The 25,977-nt window shown below is 42.6% G+C and overlaps 2 long non-coding RNA genes across 2 annotated transcripts; one reads left to right on the forward strand and one right to left on the reverse strand.

The window, feature by feature from the left end:
• The first annotated feature begins 1,688 nt into the window (after nucleotides 1-1,688).
• LOC117064383 lies at nucleotides 1,689-24,065 on the forward strand. Its single transcript, XR_004429425.1, has 3 exons — nucleotides 1,689-1,732; nucleotides 7,733-7,737; nucleotides 23,911-24,065. It is a non-coding gene; the product is annotated as an uncharacterized LOC117064383 (long non-coding RNA).
• LOC117064384 lies at nucleotides 6,160-14,624 on the reverse strand. The gene is made up of 2 exons (XR_004429426.1): nucleotides 14,514-14,624; nucleotides 6,160-6,481 (listed from the first exon to the last, which is right to left on the reverse strand). It is a non-coding gene; the product is annotated as an uncharacterized LOC117064384 (long non-coding RNA).
• Nucleotides 24,066-25,977: the final 1,912 nt, after the last annotated feature.

Genomic DNA, 25,977 nt, shown 5'->3' on the forward strand with positions numbered 1-25,977 from the left:
TTTTTTTTTTTTCTGGTCTCACCTGAGGCGTCAAAGCTGAGAAAAACGTGTCTCAATCATTCCACATTCTGAAAAGAGATGCAGAACTGTGCATATAGTCCATGTGGTGGCCCAAAACTGGTTCTGAGACTATTCACTCACCTCTGGAGTATAACAGAGAATGTTAATGATTTACAGTGAGAAAAAGGTTGAGGATTTATCAGGCACAGTTATTGGAATGCTCTACATTCCTTTCCCACATCAAAACAAACAAGTGTCTTGGAGAGAAATAATCAGAGAGCAAAGGTGATCTGCTGGAATGAAGACTCACATCTATCTCCCTACCCTTACCCCTGCTGGGGGCTTTCTGAGCTGCAGAAGCTCCCTGGGAAGCCTTCGGGGAGCTCTCTGGGGACAGCATTCAATGTGCGCCTCCCAGAGTTTGTCGGAGACCAACACTGACACTAGACTCTCGCCTGGGCAGGTAGGAGCAGCCCCTGCTGGCCAGCTGAGGGGAGCTGTTGTGCCAGTGGTTAGGGCATGACACTGACCTGTCCCATGGCCCAAGAAGATGCTTCCAGAAGTAGCTAGGATTGCATCATGAGGAAGGCCCTACCAAGAACCCTGCCTACCAGTGGATGCAATTCTAGCAGAAAGGAACTTCGGGGTATCCTGGAACAGAAGGCATAGGGTGCCACAATCGAGTATAGGAGCAGAGCTCAGACCTTGCCAGGGAACCACAGGCTCAGAGTGGACAGCAGGTCTGTGAGGTTTCTGTAGGTACCGTGAGAGAGAGACAGAGCCAGCATGCCCCTACTGCTTGTCAGGAACATGGCACTAACCCAGATGACTGCTGTCTCATCAAGAAAGAGTTTCTAACCCTTTATGTCTCCACTTTCCAAGTCCTGGCCTCCACCCAAGAGGAGGAGTGAGGAAAACCAGGCAGGCTGGCATTCTCCTGCTCCAAATTCTCAAGCTGGTGATAGTCTCTCCATAGGGAAGGATGGATGTCTTGGGTGTCATGAGAAATTGAAATAAGAAACAGTCTCAACTTTCTAAATTGCTAAAAAATGAGCATGTCCTACTGAAACTAATGGAAAAGATGGAAAACCTGTTTGACAAAGTGTTCAAGGGTGAGACAGGAGATTTGATAAGCTGAGAATGTGTCCAGAGGTGAGGCAAAAGACAGTGAAGTTAATTTCTTGTTTATGAATGGAAGTGAAATGTGCACCATGATTACCCTAATGTGGGGTAATCATCCATAAGCATATCTGCATTTGCCTTCTTTAGATTCTTAACAATTGTCCCTTCTGTACAGAGCTATAGCTGCCAGGGGTCCTGTCCTGCCTGGCTATGACATTAGGGTTTTAGCACTCACAGTGGAGAACACAGGAGAAGGTCATCCTTGCCCAAAGACTTGCTCCAGCCTGTTTGCTCCACATTTAGCCGGCATAAACGTATAAGAGATCAAGTGGGTTGTTGACTAAGGAGGAAAATTCCTATCATAAAGAATAAAACGAGCTGGGCATGGCGGCTCATGCCTGTAATCCCAGCATTATGGGAGGCTGAGGCAAGTGGATCACTTGAGGTCAGGAATTCAAGACCAGCCTGGCCAACATGGTCAAACCCCATCTCTACTAAAAATACAAAAATTAGCTGGATGTGGTGGCAGGTGCCTATAATCCCAACTACTCGGGAGGCTGAGGCACGAGAATCCCTTGAACCCGGGAGGCAGAGGTTGCAGTGAGATGAGGTGGCACCACTGTACTTCAGCCTGGGTGATAGAACGAGACTCAGTCTCAAAAAAATAAAAAATAAATAAAATGAAAGAGTCAACACTTCAGAGCAAGTTATAGATATGGGAATGGAAGGGGAATATGTCAGAAACACCTTCAAGGAGTCACGTTGAATCATTGACAGTAGTCATACCATTAAGAAAATTAGAAAAAATTCTATAGGGAACCTGTTTGGAGAGGCCCCTGACAAAGCGTTGCTTATACGTGTTGACTGATGCCACGGACATCCAAGCAGATGATAGGAGCAAAAGGTTAAAGAAGTTAAAGGTGGCCGGGCGCGGTGGCTCAAGCCTGTAATTCCAGCACTTTGGGAGGCCGAGACAGGCGGATCACGAGGTCAGGAGATCGAGACCATCTTGGCTAACACGGTGAAACCCCGTCTCTACTAAAAAATACAAAAAACTAGCCGGGTGAGGTGGCGGGCGCCTGTAGTCCCAGCTACCCGGGAGGCTGAGGCAGGAGAATGGCGTGAACCCGGGAGACGGAGCTTGCAGTGAGCCAGGATCCGGCCACTGCACTCCAGCCCGGGTGACAGAGCGAGACTCCGTCTCAAAAAAAAAAAAAAAAAAAAAAAAAAAGAAGTTAAAGGTAAAGGAGTAAAATCCAAGGAGAGAAAGAAATAAGCCAACACTTAACCCATGTATGAAGCCTGAGTGTCGAGAGAGAGAACTGACTCCTAAGGTTAGGTCCTGTTTGTCATTAAAAAAGCTAGACTCATTCCAAGTGTTATAAATGTTATGAAGAAAATCCTACAGGAGCACAAATGAGGAAGTGATTCCTTCTGGGTGGGAGGCAGTCAAAATTTAGCTGACTCTTGAAGGATGAATGACAGATATGAGGACAGATCCAGGCTGAACCTCAGGAGGGAGCTTCCAGCAGAAGCTGCGATGTGATGTGATGCCAGCTGTAGAGGCAGGAAGCCTGGGGTGGCTCATGCTGCCAGCCTCTGGGGTCTGAGGAGGGCACACAGAAAAGCAACTTGGTTGCTTTTGGATAAATGTCACCAGATCAGATGGGAGACAGGGACTTGGCTCTGGTACTAATTTTTGTGAAGTAATGGATCTGTTTGTTTATGGTGCTAAGGGAGGCAGAGGGCTTTGATGAGAACTGAAGGTTTTTTGGAATGAAGCAACACGGTGATAAGGATGATAGACGGGGAGATGAAGAAAGAGTTCTCCTCCTCTCCAGAAGGCTTTCTGTGGGAGCTCATGGCAGTAGGAGCTCATGGCAGAGTGATAATTAGAGCATAGTCAGCCCCGTGGCAAAGGGGAGGGCGAGGGAGAGGCACACAAGCTCGAGGACAGATCAATTGCCAGACATAGGAAACAAGGTGAAACTGAAGACAGCTCCTAGTTGTTGAGCCCAAACGTCAGAATCATGGTGAGGAGCACAGATAGTTTAAGAAACAACAAGGAAAGGCTCGGTCTTGTATTGGACATGAATACAAGGCATTGCTGGGATACCTAGATGCACACCGGGAGCCAGCTGAACGAAGGTGGAGAGAGAAAGTTGAAACTGCACTTGAGATGGGAGAGTTGAAGCCACAGATCTTAGATGAGTGGTTCTCAGACTTCAGCCCACCGCCGCAGCACCTGGAGGGTTCCTTACAGCACGGACTGCTGGACCCACACCCAGAGCTTCTCAGCCAGCAGGGCTGGGAGGAAATTGGCACTTCCTGTGCAGGAGATACTGGTGCTGCTAGTTGTCCGGAGACCACACTTTAGAACTACTGCCTTAAAAGTCACTGAGGAGGCAGTGGCTCAAAGTGTCGTCTCTGGACAACTGGCAGCACCAGTTCTTTCTATGGGGAAAGAACTGAAAAGAACTGAAACAAAAACAGGCCCCCACCCTCAAGGGGGTGGGGGGAAGTCAGCCCTCTTCCCCTGAGAGTCTGGTTTAGTTGGCCTGGGCCCAGATGATGTCATTGGTATTTTTATTGCTCTCCAGGTGGTTCTGACATCCTTCCAGGGTTGAGAAACACTGATTAAGGAGGAGAAAAGAAAGTAATTTATTTTAAAATTTTTAAAAGAAGAAGACAAAAAGCCCACTTTTTTTTTTTTTGGCACTGATCTAATTCTCTTTTCTTTCCTCAGGAAAAGCAGTTGAAACACCATTAGTTAACAGATTGCCCAATGAAGTCGATGACAACTGTGATAAGAAATTACTCACTATCACAGTGTCTCCAAGAGATGAACAGTGCATGATGCTTCCAAAGCACAGATGTCCCTCTCCTCCTCAACCTTCTTTCCGCAGAAAGATGTCAACACCGTGGAGAGTGTGCCATGAAAACACCTGGTGTGGCATTGCAATAGATGAAATATTAAGGGCAATTCAACAACTTTTGGAACAAATAAATGGATTTAACTTGACACTGAGTTTAATTTGATTTCAAGAAATATTATATTTCTGGTCCTCCTATGATCATGTACTAAGAATTATTTAACTGCAGATACAGTTATCTTTAGAGCTAGAAGGACTCATTTTAGAATTAAAATGAATGGCAATCCAGACAGATAAAGTCGAGTCGTGATCATCCCACTGCGGAGGCAGAGCCAGTGCTGGCCATCTCCCGACCACCCCAACACACTCCAGGTCTCACACATTTAATCTCTGTCTCTGCCAAGGGAATTTTTTTCTTTCCATTTATTCTTAGAAACAATTAAGGGAGTTTTAAGTTAAATACGTGCTGCCAAATTGAATTCAAGGAAACTAAAGTCAAATGCATTAGCAAACACTTAATGTCCTCTCCATTTTGACATTTCTCCCTCAATTCCGATTTCTGAGTAAGGGCTGTCCAGATGAATAAAAACATATTTTCAGAAATCTGAGCTCATAAGACCTACAGGACTGTGAAGTCGCAGACCGTATGCTTTCGGCAGTCAGCAACTCTGCTGGGTTGAATTGGCGTGTTTCAAACTACGTATTTTTGTTAAAAAGGGTGTGTAAATACACTTACGAAATAAGTTGTACTCTTTCCTAGTAATTTATAGTTGCCTTCACAGTACCCGGTTCCCGATTTCACACCAAGTCCTGCTGAGGATATGAGAGTAGTAAAAAGTGGAGCCCTGGCTCTTCTGCTCCTGCAGTGTCTTTCCTGGAAGTGGACTGCAAGAAGAGCTTCTTCAGCCACTTTCTTCCTGCAGACAACCTCCATAAATTTGCTTTAGAAGAAGGCTTCAATTTGAAGAAAGTCAAATAAAACCAGGTAGGCTATCATTATCGTAAATGCAAAAGAAGGTGAACCCAGATTCAGATCTTAAGTCAGCCATTCTGCAGGGAACTCTTAGGTGTCCAAATCAGTATTCAAACTACCTCATCAGTATTGGTTCCTTAGTTGTTGCAAATATACCACAGTCATGCACACTGTTAATAATAAAAGGGGAACTGGAGAGGAGGGGGTGGTGTATGAGAACTCTGTACTTTCTGTGTAATTTTTCTATAAACCTAAAATTGCTCTAAAAATAAAGTTTATTCAGAAACAACAACAACAAAAATCATCTATCCTGAGTAAATATTACATAAGATTTATCTACGTTTTTACCTACTTCTTCAAATGTGCTGACCTTCACTGAAAATCTTTTATTCATTTTGAACATTCTTTTCACTCCATTGAAACGCAGTCCTCCTGGTAATGTTGTTTTGTGCTGTATACCCAGTGTATTCTACATCAGCGAAAGCTTTAGGGTAAGTTTCCCAGCCAACCAACCCCGCACCAACTAAATGCCCGCATGCTGAAAGCATAGTACAATAGTCTCTTTAACATCACAGGTTTCAATTGCACAGGTTTTTATATGTGGATTTTTTTTTCAATCAATATATTGGAACAATTTTGGAGGTTTTCAACAATTTTTAAAAACTCACAGATGAATTGTGTAGCCTAGAAATATTTTTACAATTACAAAATGTTAGATATGTTATGAATGCATAAAATATACACATTAATCTACTGTTTATGTTATCAGTAAGGCTTCCAGTCAACAGTAGGCTATTAGTGATTCAGGTTTTGAGGAGTCAAAAGTTATGCATGGATTTTTTTTCTCTGCAGGGATTGGCTTCCTTAATCCCCTGCTGTTCCAGGGTGACTGTACACATTTATTTCTCTCTCTCTCTGTCTCTGTCTCTCATACACACACACACACGCATCCACACACAGGCACATCCACATTACCAGGAGCCACGTCAAAGAAAATTAAATGGAAAATCTCAGCAAATGGTATGAGGTGGGACTCTAGGATATTAATTTTTAAAATAGTATTGAATGTTGTGTATGTGATCATTCAAAGAATAAAATGGCTAACAGAGAATGTGGAAAGGCATATTAAACGAATTCATTTCAGCCTATTTAACTGGAGTCAGAAGAAGGAATTTTTAAAGACTACTCATATATGCCCCTTTTTTATTAACCCTAATATAATAGAGACAGAATTTAAATTTCTGTTAGATTCCACATTTCACAATTGATTATCAAGTCTTAGACTCCTAAGTAGGGGCTCTGTAGACTCAGCTTTCTCTTTTTTCCAAGATGGGATTTCTCTGCTCATCAGGTCATTGTGTTTGCAATTGATCCATGGAGACAGCAACATTTGTGAAGCTTCCACGCCACGGTGTTCCGCCTTCACAGGTATCCCTCAAAGGTATCCTGCAACCACCCCGTCCATCCAAGTACTCAGTCGTAGGATTCAAAAGCAAATTGCAGGGTTTGCTGCCTGGCAGAGAAGCATAGACACAAAGCATGAGAGAGCAAAATCTATGAGTTGACCATATCAGAAAGAGATAGCTAAGAATACCAGCTAAGAAATAGGCAATAAACTTAAACAGTAGGCTTCTGAGTAGACACAGCAAGTACTGGCTAGAGATGAGAGCTTCGTGTCCTGTTAGAGCTAAGTCAGAAAGCTGGGTCCAAGTGAATGTGAGGGAGCAAAAGGCCATTAAAATATTTAAGGAGCAGCTCCAATATTTTTAAAACGTGACGGAAAACTTGCAAGCAATCCCCGGGACTGGAGGGAGAGACATGCAAAGCCCCCTGAGCCTGCTCCACAATTATCTTACGCATTCCAATAACTGACATGCTGCTGAATTTTATGACTATTTGTTTACTGTTGACTGTTCTTGGCACTGCCCAGTGTAGCCAAAGATTCCTTGCCTGCAACAAAGCCTTGCTCAGACAATAAACCAGGGAGAAAGAAAAGTGTCCTTGAGAATAACAGCATTTCAGAGGGAAAGGAATTCCACCAGAGGCAAAGAAACCCCATGCACCGCAGAATTCGAGCTCAATATCTCCTATGTCCATCTGTGAAAGCCCTCATGGAACCCCAGGGCAGGAGGGGGTAGTACACAATGGTTTGTGTTGTAATTCCCTGTTTTCAGACACATTTTTCTGAAAGCATAAACTTTGCTGGCTAGGATTGTATAGACCTAGTGGGATTTTTTACTTCTTCTTGGAAGGCATTTGTCTCCTAGCATCATAAAACTTAACAGTCTGCTTTTCATGGTAACAGTGTGGCTTTGTAGTCCCTGATCCTAAGTGTGTATGTGTATAATGTATAATTTCCCTTTGTTTCCTCTGAATTCTCCCTCTCCATCCTTTGTCAGTCTAAATGGGCTTTAGTCTCTAATTTCTCTCTTTATTTTCTCCAGCAATGTACTAATTTTGCTTCTCGATTACTACTGTGCCTGACTTTGAGGTTGCCATTTTAATTTTAGCAAATGCTTGGATTTATGAGAACCATCAAAAAGGCGAGATCCCTGGGCTCGTTGCCCTTGCTGGGACTCTCTTTTCACTTTGGTGTTGGCTGTGTTGGTGGTTTGATATCAGACCAATCCATGAACCCTTCATTTTAAACCAGGAGCCCGAGGGACACAAATAATGCCACCAGAGATAAATGAGAACTCCAAAGCTATTATTAAATGAAAACATACTCTCTCTTAGACCTGGCAATCTGTACTAAGACATTCAGATTGCGTATCTACATGTTATTCAACACACTCACAGCCATAGTCCTTTGATGGCACTAAGGTGGTACTTAAAAAGGAGCAGGTTCCACATCAGCATTCCCAGCATCATCCCAGATAATCAAGACCATGCATCCTCTTCAGGATCCTGTTTCCCTGGCTGCTTCTCACCCCTGACCCTCACTGCCCCGCTGTGCTCTTCACTACTCTTTCACTAACATGCAGAAACAATGTTTTTCTTTCCAGTGCCTTTAAAATGTGGCCAAATTCTCCACCAAACTTCAGGAATTATTCATTACCTCACATCCTTTATCCAGAACAACAGCTGAGCATGTTTCGGTGAGCGGAATATTCTGGGCCAGCCCTGCTGTGTCATACCTGAATGACATTTTTTTAAATGCCAAAAACGAGGAAAGATAAAACACTTCTAGGGCCATTTTGAGAGCTCAGCCCTGTGACCCTTCTCAGCCTCCTCTGACCCTTCTTTCTTTCTCCCTCAGGCTCTGTGCTCTGCCTGTGTCTGGTCAGCCTCCTTCTTGACACTGATGCAATTCCATGACCCAGAACATTGACCTGACTTCCCACTGCCCAGGACAGGAGGGGACACCTGAAAGTGCCTATAAGGCAGCTCTTCTAAGGTGGAGGGAGGTAGGAGGAAGCAAGGTAGATGGAAGAACCCCTCCCTCCCTCTCCAGAATTTTCTGAGGTGCGATGCCTCCCATCAGCTCTCCTGGAGAAGTCCTGTGGACCATAGGGCCACCTGCTGAGAGGCTGGTGGGTCTCCTGGGAGCCCCTGGAGCAGGGGCAATGCTGGACATCACACCACTTCTGCTTCACAGTGTTCTTGTCTCACCTCCCTTATCCTCCACCCTCACCACCTCATGAAGGACTGGCACCTACTTCTCACCCCAGGCTCTGCTTTGTGGGGGATGCAGGCTGGCTGAAATGTCCTTCCTGTAGGACATGAAGGTCAGCCTTGGAGAGCTCGAAGGACATAAGCATCAAGCTGTCCAGCAGTGTAGAAACATGCACAGTTCTCTGAGCTTCTGAGCGTCCTGACCTGTTGTCGAGTTTGGGGTGGAAAAAGGATGACCAATGATGAGACAGGAACCTCAGAGCATGTCAGTCACCAGGAAAGCAAGCGGACTTCTCCTCTGAGGAGCAGAGAGGAGAACCAAGGAGAACCTGTGTGGCCTCTTTCTCAGGTTTAACTTCATTGGAATAAAAGCTGCATATGGCACTGTGTATTAATCAGGGTTCTTTAGAGGAACAGAACTAATAGGATAGATGTATCTAAAAAGGGGAGTTTATTAAGGAATATTGATTCACACTATCACAAGGTGAGGTCCCACACTAGGCTGTCTGCATGCTGAAGGGCAAGAAAGTCAATCCAAGTCCCAGAACCCCAAAAGTAAGGAAGCTGACAATGCAGCCTTCAGTCTGTGGTCAAAGGCCCAAGAGTCCCAAATCTGAAGAACTTGGAGTCCCATGTTCATGGGCAGGAAGCATCCACCACAGGAGAAAGATGTAGGCTGGGAGACTGAACCATATTCTTCTGCCTACTTTTATTCTGGCCATGCTGGCAGCTGATTAGATTATGCCCACACAGATTGAAGGTGGGTCTGCCTCTCCCAGGCCACTGACTCAAATGTGAATCTCCTTTGGCAGCACCCTCACAGACACCCCCAGGAACAATACTTTACATCTTTCAATCCAATCAAGTTGATACTCAGTATTAACCATCACACACTATGACATCCAAGTCTTGACCCATTGAAATTCAACCCTTTTAGACAAAAACTCACTTCCTGATTACAGCCCTTTCTTCAGGCACAGCTCAGGGAACAGAGGAGGTGAGTGAGAGGATGTCTTCAGGAGGAAGTTGTCCTGGCTCTAAGCTTCTTCTCTGGAGCTGGGGCTCAGTCAAAATAAAGTGGTGGTGACGGTCCTGCTGGCTGGCTTTGTGTTCCCAAGTATTTTACCATGGTCAAAGAAATGCAGAGAGGTGTACCTATAGAACAGCCCAGTCAGATTTGTTTCCAGCCTGAAATCTCTGGGGACAGGCCTGCAGACTGTTTTGCAGTCATTGCATTTTCCTTGTCCCCTTTCTATTCCGGTGAGTCCCTCAGATCCAGATCTTTCGGGATCCCGTTCTAATGCCCTTCCACAGAGAGGGTTCCCTGACACCTTTTCTATTCTGGTGGCATTGCTACCATCACTGTTGTGTGGATGGAGGTCCTGCCTTCTGCCTTCCATGCTGTGTCATCCTCCTTTCTAATGTGGCATTATTGTCCCCTATCCTGCACTGTCTGAGCTTATCACTCTGGTATGGATGGATTTTTAAACCCGTTTTGCTCCTGATGGATGCGAAGTTACTTGTGTCAAGTAAATGATCTGGATTAAATTAAGAGTTGACAAGTTTGTATCTATTCCTGACAGTGGTGTCATCTGTCACTTTTTAATGTAGTTAAATATCTTACCCTTTTGTTGTTAGGGAGATGCTGAACCTAAATCCATGAATCACTGTCCATATCCACAGAGGTGCTGGGGAATCACGTTGACAGTCACACAACAGTACTGGTGCTCAGTGAAGGGCAGCCACGTGGCAGCAACTTCACAGAACATTGTAAACATAATGTCACTCAGCAGAAACAAGTTGCCTTGTTGGTGTGCAGGTCCCCATGCAATGGACTTAATTGCGTCCCCCTGAAATTCATAAATTAAACCCCCAATCTCCAGTGTGATGGTATTGGGAGGTGAGACGCTGGGATATAATTGTGTTTACATGGGGTCTCGAGAGTGGGATTCTGATACGTTTGGATTTGTGTCCCTGCCCAAATCTCATATCCAACTGGAGGACAAATCTTATGGTAGGTGATTGGATCATGGAGACGAATTTCTCCCTTGCTATTCTTATGATAGTGAGTGAGTTCTCATGAGATCTGATGGTTTAAAACTGTGTGACACTTCCTCCCCACTCTTTCTCTTCTGCTGCCATATGAAGAAGGTGCTTGCTTCCCCTTCACCTTCCACCATGATTGTAAGTTTCCTGAGGCCTCCCAGTCATGCTTCCTGTTAAGCCTGCAGAACTATGAGTCCATTAAACTTCTTTCTTCATGAATTACCCAGTTTCAGGTGGTTCTTTATAGCAGTGTGAGAAAGGATTAAATACAGGTACCCATGACAGAATTAATGCCCTTATAAGACGAGACTTTGGAGAGCTCACACTGTCCCTTCCCACAAGCAAGAAAGACCCATAAGCAAGAAGGTGGCTGTTAGCAAGCCAGGGAGAGCCCTCACCAGAAACCAGCCAAGCTGGCACCCTGATCTCAGACTTCCAGCCTCCAGAACTCTGAGAAAATGCATTTCAGTTGTTTAAGCTCACAACTTATGGGGTTTTGTTATGACTGCCAGAACTGACTAAAATACCTTGTTTCTCAGACGAGGAACTGAAGCACCAAGAGGTTAATGAACCTCCCCTAGACATACAACCCAAGATGGAAGGGGGTTGAAACTTTCATCTATTTCAGTTGACATGCATCCAACCAATTAATTTGAAGCTGACAGAAGCATTCGATTTCTAGATAACCTAAATAAAATTACCTGAATTTCTAGATGATTGAGTCCCATTTATTTATAAACTTTTAAAAGAGACTTTTTAAAATTCTCAATCTCATTATTTTCTTACTTAAAAATTTTTCTCATTGAAATAATATTAAATTTACAGAAGAGTTGCAAAGATATTACAGAGAGTTCCAAGTATCTTCCACCCAGCTGCCTCTAATGCCATCAGTTTACATACATTGGGGTTCAGAAAACAAAGCCTCAAAGTACAATGCTTTGACCTGCTGGCCTCTTCGAACTAAAGGAGTGGCCCCAGAACCAAGGTCTCTATGACCCCACGTACAAGACTCTTGTCCTTCTGCCACTTCAGAAATACAGGCAAGGAGACCTTATCTGAGGTTCACTTCCTGAACTAAGGGAAGTTCCTCTGGAACAAATGCAGTTGTCCAGAGCCTGCTTCTTATAATTTCATAAAACAATGAAGATTAACTCATGGGAGAAGATACTAGATTGGACATCACACCCAGAGCCCAGATAGACTGTCCCAGGCATTTGTCTGTTCTTCAAGCCCACTCATCTCCCCTGAAAATCTTTTACTTTTCTTCTAACAGTGCCTAGAGTCCCTGCTTCTGTTTCCCCTATGAAAAAGGTTATATAAGTCTCATTGGATTGTTAGGTATTGTGTGTCTCCAAGCACCTAATAAATTTATGTCTTATCTCCTGTTAATCAGTATATTTCAGTTCATTTCTCAGACTCAAGTATCAGACCTCAACAGGGGAGACAGAGGGTTCTCTTGCCCCAACATATAATTTATTGTTGTATATTTATCAAAAGTAAAAGAATTATATGAGTGCAGTATTAGTAACTAAATTCCAGGCTTCATTCAGACTTCAGCAGTCTTTCCACAGAACATGCCTTTCTGTCCGGTGCAGGATTCCACTTCATCAGAGTGGTTTCCTGGGCATGAAGCCCAAGCAGTGCCAGGACCCGGCCAATTCTTCAAGTTGCATTTATTCACGTTACCTTCATCTCCTCTGACTGTGGCAACTTCTCAGTCTTTCCTTGTATTTGACAGTTTTGAAGATTGCTTGTCAGGTGTTTTGTTGAATATTCCTCAACTTGGATTTATTTAATGTCTTCTCATGATTAGACTGAAGTTACAGATTTTTGGTAAGATGCTGTAATTTTTTTTTACATTGACTTCATACGTGAAAACAAATTACTTAAAATTATTTTAACAAATAGAGAACTCTGGCAAAACTATCATATATCAATGAACCCTATTCTTTGTAAAGTATACCATTTCAGTTTTGATTGGTGAGACAATAAATATTAATGGATACATCCAGCCTCTGCTGATTTGTTTTTGTTGAACTAAATTACACATAGTATAGAATTAAACAGTTTAAAGTGTAACCATTTTAAGTGTACAATCCAGAGGCAGTTAGTACATTTATTTATGAAGTAAATAGGCAGATAATATAGGAGAAGAATTACATCATGATTCAAAATTGACTTTAAAGCACAATATTTAACTGTTCATTCTTTTCTTTCCACAATGTATAAATTATGTCTCATTATCCTCAGAAAAAAATGGGCATCCATTTGTCAGTTATGTATATGTGTGTGTTTGTGTACATATGCATATGTGTATATATGTATATACGTGTGTACATATATGTATATACAGGTATATATGTATACATGTGTATATATGTGTACGTGTGTGTACATATATATGTACATATATATATGATGGTCATATATGCCATCAAATGAGTTGCCAGGCTGCTTGTAGAAAATGTTTTCTAGCATCCATGTGAGCAGAACTTTGGTTTATAAACTTTAGTTTGTAAAGAGAAAAAGCAATAGTTATTCAAGGAGAGCAACATGAAAGCATTTGTTAAATGGCATGCTGCTTGTCCTAGGCACTTCTCTCATGAATCCTTCCACCACCCACCACACCTTTGGAACTTTCCAAATGTAAATGCATAATGTTATAGTTAATTTACTTAATTTTTCACTTTGTCTTACATGCGTTAATGAAAACAAAAAGAGCTAAACTCTGTAAAATACTTGAAGAGGTTTATTCTGAGCCAAATTTGAGTGACCCTGGCCCAGGACACAATATTCAGAGATCCTGAGAACACGCCAAGGTGGTCAGGTTACAGCTTAATTCTACACATTTTAGGGAGGCAGAAGTTACAGGCAAAGACATACATTGATAAGTTATTGATAAAGACATACATTGATAAAGACATACATTGGTAAGTTTTACATTCAGTTAGCCTGGAAAGGCAGAACATCTAGAAGCGAGGGGACTCATAGGTCATAGGTTGAATTTAAAGATTTTCTGATTGGCAATTGGTTGAAAGAGTTAAGCTTTGTTGAAAGCTTTGTAGTCAGCAGAAAGACATACTTGAGTTAAGATAAAGGAGGTTGTAGAAGCCAAGGTTCTTGTCATGTAGATGAAGCCTCCAGTTAGCAGACTTCAGAGACACTCACGGTAAATGTCTCTTTTCAAACCTTAAAAGGTGTCAGACTCTGTGGAAAAGATCTAGTAAGGGAAGGAGATTCTCTACAAAATGCAAATTTCCCTCACAAGGGAAGGCTATGCAGAGCCCTTCCAAAATATGTCAAAGAAATATTAATATATAGTGGGGTAAAATACTTTGATTTCCTTCAGGATCTGTTTTCTGTCATGTGATGCTATACCAGAGTCAGGATGGAATTCGAATTTGGTATCTTGTTGCTACAAAGAGTCCGTGTTATCAGTCTGAAGATCTCCATTTCAGTATTAATGCTGGTCTGTTGTACCTAAATTCCTAAAGGGAGGAGGGCATAATAATGCATGTCTGGCTGCCTTTTCCATCATGACCTGAACTGGTTTTTGAAGTTTCTTTGGGATTCCCTTGGCCAAGAAGGGAGGTTCATCCCGTTGGCTGGGCGGCTTAGAATTTTAGTTTTGGTTTATGTATGCCTAGCTAGAATACGTGAAAGTTTGCAAGCAGAAGCCACAGAAATTCACCTTTAGAATCGTAAATCGAGTATATCATTTTGTAAATAATATCTTAACAGATACTGATCCCTTGCAATGACCCTCAGGAAAGCTCTCCTCTGTCTGTTAAGCCTGTGCTGTCCAGTGATGGACTTCCCTCACAGGGAGCTACAGATTCCCCAGCAGAATAAAGGCTAGGACTGTTCTGCTCCAAGAAACCCACCTTGCTTGGTCTAATCCTGCGTTTCTGGAACTTGTTTGATCACAGATATCTTGGATCAAGAAACAACTAACTGTAGCATGCCCTTTGGGAGGGTGTGATCCTAGAAAGTTTTCTTGTGTAGAATAGGAACTGGTTACCGATCATGATGTTTTAAAGCACCAAAATAGTTTTGTTTTTGTCTTTGTTCTTTTTCATCTGTGATAAACAACCCCCAAAAGGCATGTGAAGCACAATGAAAAGGTGCTTAGCACAGCTTGGTCATGTGGAGAGCACTCAAAAGCTAACTGCAAGGGCATCCCAGGGACAAAATCAGCACTTATATCATGCACCTGTGACTTTGGTTATGTTAACTAAAATCCTGGTTACTCAATTTTCAAGTTACCCCCAAGACAAGAGTGAGCCTTGATGGTCAGAAATGGTAGAGAGGAAACTGAGTGTTTGCCAAAAGAAATGTGCAAACATGAAACAAACACGTGCTAACTGTTAATGCTTGGATTGTCAACCTAAGGGCATTCTTTAATGCACTGAAAGGAAACCAGAGTATAAACCAGGTGATTACCTTGCATTTCCTCATTCCCTAGTGGGGTAAAAAAAAAAAGCAAGCATAAGCCATGTGCTTAGCATAAGGATTCATTGTTAAGGACCTTCTTAACCTCAAAAGGCAGCCTGTGCCAGTGATGATTTCCCTCCGGGAGGTTAGGATATTCATGCACAGAAAGCTGGTGTTCCAGGGGAACGGAGGAGTGGAGAATCATCGTGAAAGTGGTAAATTTTTAAGTCCTGGCCAAAACAGTGAGATGAAGATAGTCCTCTCTTGAGCGCGATGACCCCTAGCTGTCAATAGCAAGCATGTCCTCCACATCCAGGGCCAAAGAAACCCCTTGAGTAAAATGGGACACAAAACTCTGAGAACCTGAAAAGGGTTCCTGGGGAAGACAGGAGCATCCTTCAGGGGATACTTGATGACAGCAGAGACTCTGAGCCAGGAGAACCCATCCAACCCCAGCATGGCCTGGTGCTCTCCAGCTGTGACCACCACTTAACACCTCTTTGTCACAATTCATCCTCATCTGTAGGTAGGGATAATAACAGTATTATTACCAGAAAGTCGTCCTGATCCAGACCCTAAAAGAGGGATCTTGGATCTCATGTAAGAAAGAATTTGAGACAAAATCATAAAATAAAGAAAAAACAAGTTTATCAGGAGAGTGAGGAAGGATGGCTACTCCATAGGCAGAGCAGGGTGTTCCCGAAAATAAGAGGAGGAAGGCACCCACCCTAGGTATAATGCTTGTTTATATACAGGATCACAACAACAACAACAAATCATGGGAGATGGGCTCTACTACAAGAGTTTGTGATAAAGGATTAATTTTCATTAATTACTATACCTTGCATGAATCAATATTGTTATCTTTAAAGCAAAATTAGGAATGCTTTTGTTCTCAAGATATCAGAATATCAGGACATTCCTGAGCCTGGGTCTGTTTAGTAAACATTATTAATCTGTTCTCTTAGCTGTAAACATCTAGAGGCTAGGAATGCCAAACTCCTGGGAATGCAGCCCAACCAGTCCCAGCTTCATTTTCCCTAGCCTTCATTCAAGATGGAGTCACTCTGGTTCGAATGCCTCTGACAGTTACTCCTTTAAAGGGTGACTGGTGGTGATTAAAGAATTAATAAACAGAGTCTCCGGCACAGAGTGTGTGCTGTATGACTGTTACCCGGAGTTGTTCATCAGAATGGAGGTTGTTGTGTTCCTGGTACACTTAGGAACACTGTGGCCAGGTCTGACTTTAAGATTCTCTGGATAATTAGGGTTGCTCTTAACCTGCCTAGAGTAACCTGATAGGGAGAAGAGAACACAACAGCAGTGGACCTCATGGGAAACAGGGGAGAACTTGAACTTCACACATCGCTGCTCTTCCATTCACTGCTATTGCCCCACACATGCTCCAGGCCTTGCTGGCACTGAGGAGATGCTGGCATACAAGCTGGGGGCCTCAGGATGAGCTTTTCTACCCATGCAATGAGTGGGAAGTTGTATATACAGGAGGCAGGACCACCGAACCTTTAATCACCCAACAGGGGCTGCTGTGGGTGACGTCGCCACCATGCTGGTCACTTCTGTTTATTTTTCAGTATTTATTTAAAACATTAGCTTTGGACAAACTGCTTCAGTATGTTCAACTTTGGAAAAAGTTGATACTTTAGAAAATTATTTTTATAAGCCAGAGTGTCAGATGAATACTGCCTGGGCAACATGGCAACAAAAAATACAAAAATTAGCCAGGTGTGCTGGCACACATCTGTAGTCCCAGCTACTCCAGAGACTGAGGTGGGAGGATCGCTTGAGCCCAAGAGGTCAAGGCTGCAGTGAGCCATGATTGCGCCACTGCACTCCAGTCTGGATGACAGTGAGATCCTGTCTCAAAAAAAAAAACTGAGAACACTCCAGGGAATATGGGGGAACATTCTCTCTCTCTTTTCCTCTCTGTCTCTGCCCACAGTGGAGTGGATGTGTATTTGTGTGTGTATTGTGTGTTTGTCGGGGGAGAGCTACTATGCCTGTTCAGGCAAGATTGCCACAACCTCCACTTTTAGCACAGGGTGAGCTGGTCTGTGGCCATACCTCAGCCAAGATCCTCAGTGTGGCTCCACCACCCTGGGAGCTAAGGAGTTCACTCTTCTTGGAAGAAGGGGGACTCTCTCGGCTGGAGGGAAATTGAAGTCCCAGGATAGGATATAGTAAGGAGGCTCAAAAAGAATTTGAGAGACTACGGCAGTGTGTTGTGTTAACCTCAGTTACTCAGTGATGAGTGTGGTCACTGGAACAGTAGAAATACCACTTGGGGTCAGAAATAAGTTATGTAAAGAGTGAACAATTAACCGAGGTCGAGAGTTGGTTTGAGCAACACAGGTCACCCAGGCATTGTCCCATCAGCTCTGGGTCAGGTAGGATGCTGTTTCACAGCGTCCATCACTGCTCATCATGCAAAAGGGAGACCAGTTTGCTTCATCACATCTTGGCTGTCTTATGTCCTCAGTTTCACTCCCATGTGCCTGCAGGCTTCATGTAAAACCCAGCATGAAAACTGGCAATGTGCAGAAGGACTCGGACACTTAAATCTACAAGCTGAATATGTGTATTTCAGTTCTTGATATCCAAGAAAAAACAATGGTGGTTAGTACACTGACAGTGAGCAAAGTAATAACATTCAAAACAGCCACCCTATTATGGTGACAAACTGTAAGAAACACATCAATTCATTAACATGGGAATAGTTAACATGTGAATACCAATATAAATAAAGAAAAAACATATTGCTCTTACTTCAACTATTAACAAGGCTTGAAAAAGTGAACATTAATTCCTTCTATCGTTTTAGGAAATTATTGCCCCCTTTGTGTCCTAAAATATCTATTCTTATCTCATCTTTATAGATAACTGTGAGTCATTCTGGAACTGAGTTTTAGTCTTCTAACCTGGCGGTCACATATAGGAGAGTTAATCACTTCTTCTGTCCCTAGGAATAGTAGACTTGGGTTAAACAAAACCGATATGCATTTCTTTGTCATGAAAGACAAGCTGGCCAGGTGGTGGCAGGCTGTGGGATGGGCTTTGCAGGATTTTCGAGGCCCCTGATCTTTGAGGACAGCACCCTCCTCAGCTCTCCGCACACAATTACCAGTTCATTGTCCAAGATTGTCACTAGTGCTCCAACCATTGTATCTATTTCCATCCAGCAAGAAGGAGGCAGAAAAGAGCATTCTTCCTCCGAGGACATTACCTGTTTCTGCTCTGCTTATATTCTGCTAGCTAGAACTGACCTCTTGACATCAACAAGCTTCAGCAAAAACTGGAAAATGTAGTCTTTATTCAGTATGGCCCCTGTGCCCAACTTAGAATAAAAAACAAGGGGTCTTATTACTCAGCAAGAAGGGAAAACCCCTACTGGGAGCTACTGGACCAGCTCAGTCATGTTCGTTCATCTTATGACATGAGTAGATTGTTCAAGTGTTCACGGAGGTGAAACTCACCTTGTGCTACAAGTTCTTTTTATGTTTCTGGGTTATTTGGAGCCATGACTGTGTAGGAAACTAGAATATTTCCCTTTGAAATATGTGTGAACCAAAAAAGTAAAAGTCACAAAATCTGTCAGTCCTTCCCTCACCGCACCATCACACCATCACCTCTCAATCTTCTGACTCTCCCAAAGCACAGGACAAAACTTCTCTGAAATGTCCTTATCTATCGAGAAACCAGACATGTCAGAGGGAAACACATTTGCCTTCCCTGATATTTCGTTAACCGGAGAAGATTAAAACTCGTGTCACAGAGGAAGAGATTGAAAATTACATACCACACCCGGATCCCAGAGAGACTTTGAGCTTTTTCTGTTCACGGGTCTCATTCAATTCCCAAAAATAATTGTTCACAAGATGATGTCTGCCCCATGGGTCCATTCATTCTCCCCTAAGGTCATTTGCTCCTACAGCCCCATCTCCCCTTTTCCTATGATGAAGTGCATATAAGAATCCATACCCCATTGGATTATTGGGTAACCATATTCCTGTGATTTCTCCCTTCTATGCACATTAAAATAAGTTTGTACCTCCTGGACATGGTTTGGCTGTGTCCGCACCCAAATCTCATCTTGACTTGTAGTTTCCATAATCCCCACATGTGGTGGGAGGGACCTGGTGAAAGGTAATTGAATCATGGGGCAGTTAAGTTACTCCCATGCTGTCCTCGTGATGGTGAGTTCTCACAAGATCTGATGGTTTTATGAGGGGCTTTTCCTCCTTTCCTCGGCACTTCTTCTTGCTGCTGCCATGTGAAGAAGGATGTGTTTGCTTCCCTCTCCATCATGATTGTTAAGTTCCCTGAGGCCTCCCCAGCCATGCTGAACTGTGAGTCAATTAAACCTCTTTCCTTTATAAATTACCTAGTCCAGGATATGCCTTTATTAGCAGCATGAGGACAGACTAATACAGACTTTTTGTCCTATTAATCTGCCTTTTGTGGGTTGATTTTCAGCCAACCTTCAGGGGATAAAGGGGAATCTTTCCCTTCACTCCCACAGATTTGGCACAGTGAGCAGGGTAGACCCAAACCACTCTGCTCTTCTGGAAGCCACAGTCAAGCGAACCCAGGATATGACAAAGAAACAAAAAAAAGATGATAAGTTCTCACACTCCCAGTCTCTCTCTCTCTGAAATCTTTCTCTCTGTGAAATGTCATCACTACACATCTCTTTTTCCCTTCCAAATTTAAGATTAATGAGAGCAAAGTATTGTATGGCCAGTCTTAGGGGTAGCAACTCTGGTATACTTTTGGTATGAATATTTATACGGTCTGAACCTTTTCCTTCCAGCAATAGTCTTCGTTTTTCTTTTGTCTTTGTCTTCTTGTCATTTTGTTGTAAAGAGGGATACCTTAGGAAAACCTGATAAGGTTTCCCTTCATCTTGATTTATACCCTGAGTACCTGGCTTTTGTAACGAAGTGAGAAGTTTCTCCCCCGGTCTCTGCCAGCTGGGAGCATGACTTCAGATTTCACCTAGTGACCATTCTGAAAGGACTGGGAATCTCAAGACATGTAAAATTGTAAGCAGCACTCTTTGTTCTGAATGTGCCAAGCTCTCAGGAGAGTTTGTCTTAATAAGTTCCATCTCTATTGTCTGGCTGGTACTGGAAAAGTTCAGTCCCAGAAGTGCTCGCCTGGCAACCCAGGTTAGCAGGCCTGTTACTGGAGCCACCTCCACATGCCCCTGGATCCATGTGATTCTGAGACCAGAGGCATCCCTCACAGTGCACCATCCTTAACCGCCCAGGGCAGCAAAGTCCTTTTGCTTTCTTAGCTTGGAATTTTTGAGGATCGTAAGGACTGCCCCTTCTATGCCCTCTCCAGGAATGCTTCTTGTTTATATAGTAAAAACATATCTTAAGCCTGGAAGGTGACCTCCTGGTCTTTCTGTAAAGAGGCTTATTAGATTGAGTCACTATCGAAATAAGTACACCACTGGAAGGTCTAATCATCTGTGACCAGAAGATAAATTATTTGCATTAGAAGACCCCTATATTTTAAAAATATTGTAGAAATCGTTCATTCTAAGCAAGGTCTTATTTATATTTATGGAAGGATCAAGTTAAGAGAAAGATGCATAATAATGTCATGACTAGCCTTAAAATTCTCTTGACCAAACAGAAGAACAAAAATCTAACCTGAAACAATAGTTAAAATCCTTGAATGCTCCAACTGTCTTCTTTGGATTTCCTGAGGGGTTTGTAAAAAAAGGCACCTACTCTTAGACCAGTGGTTAAAACTGGGCACTTACACTGCTGTAGCCTGAATGTGGTTCAATTCCCTGACTCCCTTTCAGGGGGCCAGTCCCTTGGAAACGTAAGCCCTTTCCTCAGGGGAGAAAAAGAAAGCATTTATGAGAATTAGTTTAAACTATTTGTATGTTCCTTGACCTTTGGGGTACCCACTTATTATCATTCTTTCTTCCTCCAGCGATAGCTTTTGATTTCCTATTTGTTTTACTGTTTGTCTCTTTGAATTTTCCATCGATCAGTATACAAGCTTGTTGGGTTTTTGAGTACAGGTAGCCAACCAAAAAGGTGAGAGCCCTGGAGAATATGGCCAGAGATGTGGGCCACTCCCCATTTGCCACCAGCAAACTTTCCCTTCTTTCAACTGTCATTGTGAGGGGTCTGGATCTTGAAAAGGCTGCAGCTTTTGCTTCCTTTTTAGAGACCTTGGTTAACCCCATAAAGGGCTTCTTGGTTTTAGTATCACATGTGCTTATTTGTTTTGGTTTTAAGTCATTTGTTTAGGTATATCTCTGGCTTAAAGCTTTGGTTTATATCTAGAGTGCGATAGTATCTTGTTTCTCATTTATTTTTCTTCCTTTAATGGGCCGAAGAGACATGCCTCCCACCACCTCTGGTATCTGAATTGGTGAACAGATAAGCTGGGATCCTCCCAGACAGGGGACTGGGTGGGGGAACATTGCACTCACAGCTGCCATTCCTTTGGCTCCAGCAGAGGCCAGCTGCTTGTGTGACAGAAGGTTTTCTACTCATATATTTAAAAGAATTTTTTAGAGCTCTACAGTCAAATGTCAGCTTAATTAGGAGCTCTGATTCTTTTGTGATCTCTTTTAAATACTATATCTTCAGTGGGAATGTCTTAGTCAACTAGACAAAATTTTTTCTAAGCCTTGTTAACTAAAACATTACTGGCCTTTTGGAAAGCTTAACATCTCCCCTAATTGGCTCTTCTAAGACTTGTTCTGATTCTTTTTCATGTTTTGTTTTCCAGAGTTTATACAACTTTTTTTTTTTAAGTTATCTATTACTCGCAGCAATTTGGTATACTTTTGTAAATAGAATCAAAGCATTTATCATTCTTTCTACCTGATCCCTCCAGAATTTAGAAGCTATTCACGGATATTTTTGATGACACTATCGTTATTTGCATATATTCAGTATGAATCTGTTTTCTTTTGTAGCAGGACACAATTAGAAACACTGGTTATTTTACCACAGATAAGAATGGAATATCATATTTTCATATGTGAACAGACTGCTTTGAGGGATTGAGGTTAACTTTCATGGAACCAAGAAAAAGTCTCTTGGAAAGACTGGCCTGGCACCTTTTCTACACAGTTTCCTTACAAGATTACTGACACCATCGTTAAGTAAATAATGTCATTTTCTGACAGGCCTAGGAACCTCAAGATACTTGGAAGACCTCAAGAAGAGAATAATTAACCCAACTTAAACAGGCAGTGTGGGGCAAGTCAAATCTTTGGGTTGGCTACTTGTTCTAGATCTGTCGCCCGGACTGGAGTGCAGTGGCCGGATCTCAGCTCACTGCAAGCTCCGCCTCCCGGGTTCACGCCATTCTCCTGCCTCAGCCTCCCGAGTAGCTGGGACTACAGGCGCCCGCCACCTCGCCCGGCTAGTTTTTTGTATTTTTAGTAGAGACGGGGTTTCACCGGGTTAGCCAGGATGGTCTCGATCTCCTGACCTCGTGATCCGCCCGTCTCCGCCTCCCAAAGTGCTGGGATTACAGGCTTGAGCCACCGCGCCCGGCCTCTAAAGAAGCTTCTAATGGTTTGATTTGAGATTCCTTATGAAAAAGTTTCAACAAACCCGACTTAGCAAAGTTCTATATCATACATCACTATCCTTGCTGTATGTATAGGTATATAAATAATCAGAACAAAGACTAATTTTGCAAACAAATTGATCCTACTGTGATTATCTTTGGTAAAAATGAAGAGACTAGAAAAAGAAAAATCATGTTTCAGAAAAAATAAAAAACTGTACTGTACTTATTTGATTCTACCCTTGTCAGTCTGTTTCTGAGATTTTGTCTTTAAAAAAAAATCTGGATTGCAATCCTGAATTTTTAGTTTCTTCCAATATCTGGGCTTGGTTGATCCTCCAGACTAATGTTTTCCATTTTTCTCCCACCCTTCTGGCTTGGAATCACTAAAAAATTTTTCCTGAAGTTGAAGCTAGTCAACTTCGCTTTTTTAAAAAATCACTTCGCATTTTGTTTTAAACTGTTGTCTGTTTGTAGGTCCCATTTAATTCCCAAAAAGAATCATTCACAAGATAATTTCTGTCTTTCGGGTCTGTTCATTCCCTTGAAGATCACTTGCTCCTACACATTTCAGCTTCCCTTCCCCTAGGAAGATGAATACATAAGCATTCGTACCCTATTGAGTTACTGAGTGACCATATGCCTGGGACTCCCCCATGCTAAGCACAGTCAAATAAATTTGTATGCCTCTTTTCTCCTATTAAGCTTCCATTTGTCATTTGATTTTCAGTGAACCTTCAGAAGGTAAAGAGTAAACATTCCCTAGGCCCCACAACTGGATGCTTGTTTTCTACTTTTCTGATACTTGAGCTGTTTCTAAAAATACCGCATCTTAACATGCATTGAAATGTGTAATTCAACCATTACAATTCCCTTTAAGTGCATTTTGGAAGTACAACTACAACTTTAGTCCATATGCCTGTTGTGTTGTCATTCTAAGTTTTTATCCTATAATTGATAAACGTGTCTAACAACCTATTGGGAATTATCCTTTTGGTATAGACTTCTTGATCAGCCCATGAGGATCACCAAAATCACAATATCATGCCTTCACATCCCAGGCTCATAGACCATAGGCCTTCCTAATTTCTGAACAGTCCCAGTGACTGGCAGACTCCACATGCCGTTATCTTATCCAGGAAACAGGATGGTCATTTTTATATGGTTTCTGTGAGGAATCCAAAAGATTTCTTTCCTCCAGTTGCCACTGTGGACACTCACCACTGTAATACGTGTGTGTGTTAACTTTGCCTGTAACAAATTATTTTTTCTCAGAGTAAGGTAGGAGACCACTCCTCATATTATCTTATGCCCAATTTTTGCCTCTAAAGAAAGAAGAAGTAAAAACTAAAAGGCAGAAACGAAATCCACAGGCAGACAGCCCGGAGCCATGCCCTGGGCCTGGTAGTTAACGATCAACCCCTGACGTAACCCGTTACATCTATAGATTCCAGACATTGTATGGAAAAGTACTGTGAAAATCCCTGTCCTGTTCTGTACCTTTCTGATTACTGGTGCATGCAGCCCCCAGTCACATATCCACTGCTTGCTCAATCAGTCACGACCCTCTCACGCGGACCCCCTCAGAGTAGTAAGCCCTTAAAAGGGAGAGGAATTGCCCACTCGCAGAGCTCAGTTTTTTGGAGATGTGAGTTCAGTCTTTTGGAGATGTAAGCCCACCCATGTTCCCAGCTGGATAAAGCCCTTTCCTTCTACAACTCGGTGTCTGAGGGGTTCTTGTCTGCGGCTTGTCCTGCTACAAGAGAATCTAAAAATAGGTAGAAATATTACCCCACTCCCTTTCTATAGGTGCAGAAATTGAGGCTTATAGATGGTAAGTAACATAGTAAGAGATGGGAAGGAAGTAACATAACCTCACAGGCATAGTTCTAGACACAGTCCACTGTAGTGCCTGGTCAGGCAAGGTGGGACCTCACACTATATCCTGAGACTTGGTTAAACTAAAATGCATTTTTAGATGACATGGCAGTAAGATGCTGCAGACTTTGCTTGTACTTAATTCCCTATAAGCATAGACAAGCCAATTTATTGTGGTTTCAAAACGAATTTAGTGGCCAGTTTTCTTTACACGGCTATTGTTTCGAATCCAATGACGGGTTTGTTAATATGAATTTATATGCCTCATTCTTGCCAGTTTTTTCCCCAGAGATGAATTGTTATGTTGAGACTCTTAGCATTTATATGAGTATTTTATTTTATGTGGTATTGGGATATTGTGGTTTATAATAAGAAATATTTATTTGATCTCTGCCCCTGGTTTCTGGCACAGCAATTAAAATCCTTGTAATTTTTGAGTGACAGAAATGCTATGTGCATCTTCTGTTCGAATATTTGTTCATTGACCAAAGTTCTTGACATATAGCCCCTAATCCCATAGAATTTTCTAGCAATAGGAGCATCTATTGTTCCTATGGTTTGGTGTGTTCCTGGATGGGGGCTGGTCACCAGAAATAGTGAGCCATGGCTAAAAGCTTGGAACTTTCAGTCCCACACCCCTATCCTGTGAGAAATGGAGAGGGACTGGAGACTGAGTTAATAATTGATCATACCTATATGGTGAAGACTCCATACAAATCTTTGAACTGGAGTGTTTAGAGAGCTTCTGTGTTGGAGAATGCATCTTTATGCCAAGGGGGTAGGGCATCCCAACTCCATGGAGACAGAAGTTTCCGTGCTTAGGTCTCTTCCAGACATTGCCCTATGCACCTTTTCATCTGGCTGTTCTTCTGTATTCTTGATCATATTCTTTCTAATAAATCAGCAATGTGAGTTTTTCCCTGAGTTCTGTTTGCCATTAAAGCAAATGATCAAGCCCAAGGAGGGGGTCATAGGAACTTCTGGTTTATAGACAGTTGGTCAGAAGAAAGGAGAGCAGCTCTAGGGACAACATGGATTGTGATTGGCATGTGACGTGGGCAGAGCCTTTATCTTATGGGATCCAACATCAACTCCAGAGAGAGAATGTCAGAACTGAATTTGGTTGTAGAACATCCAGTTGGTTTCTGGAAAGTTGAGGAATGGGTTGGTGTCGGGGAAAACACATACACACACACACACACATCTCGTCACACAAGTGTTGGGTATGAGTACAGAGGAAAGCCGTGTCTTTCTCTGATAGTCAGATATTAACCAAACCCTGCTGATTTTCTACTTATGGTCCCTGGGACTATAATCCGGGAGCTCCCTCAAAACCAGCTTCACCCTCACTACCTGTAATTAATTTTGTTTCAGTAAAAACTATTATTACCTACGGCTTTCTAAAACCGTATTTGAACTCTAGAGTAAAGACAGCTGGTGGATGAGATACCAACAGTGTGGAAA

Source organism: Trachypithecus francoisi, unplaced genomic scaffold, assembly GCF_009764315.1.
Source record: "Trachypithecus francoisi isolate TF-2019V2 unplaced genomic scaffold, Tfra_2.0 Lachesis_group2, whole genome shotgun sequence".
NCBI classification, from domain to species: Eukaryota; Metazoa; Chordata; class Mammalia; order Primates; family Cercopithecidae; genus Trachypithecus; species Trachypithecus francoisi.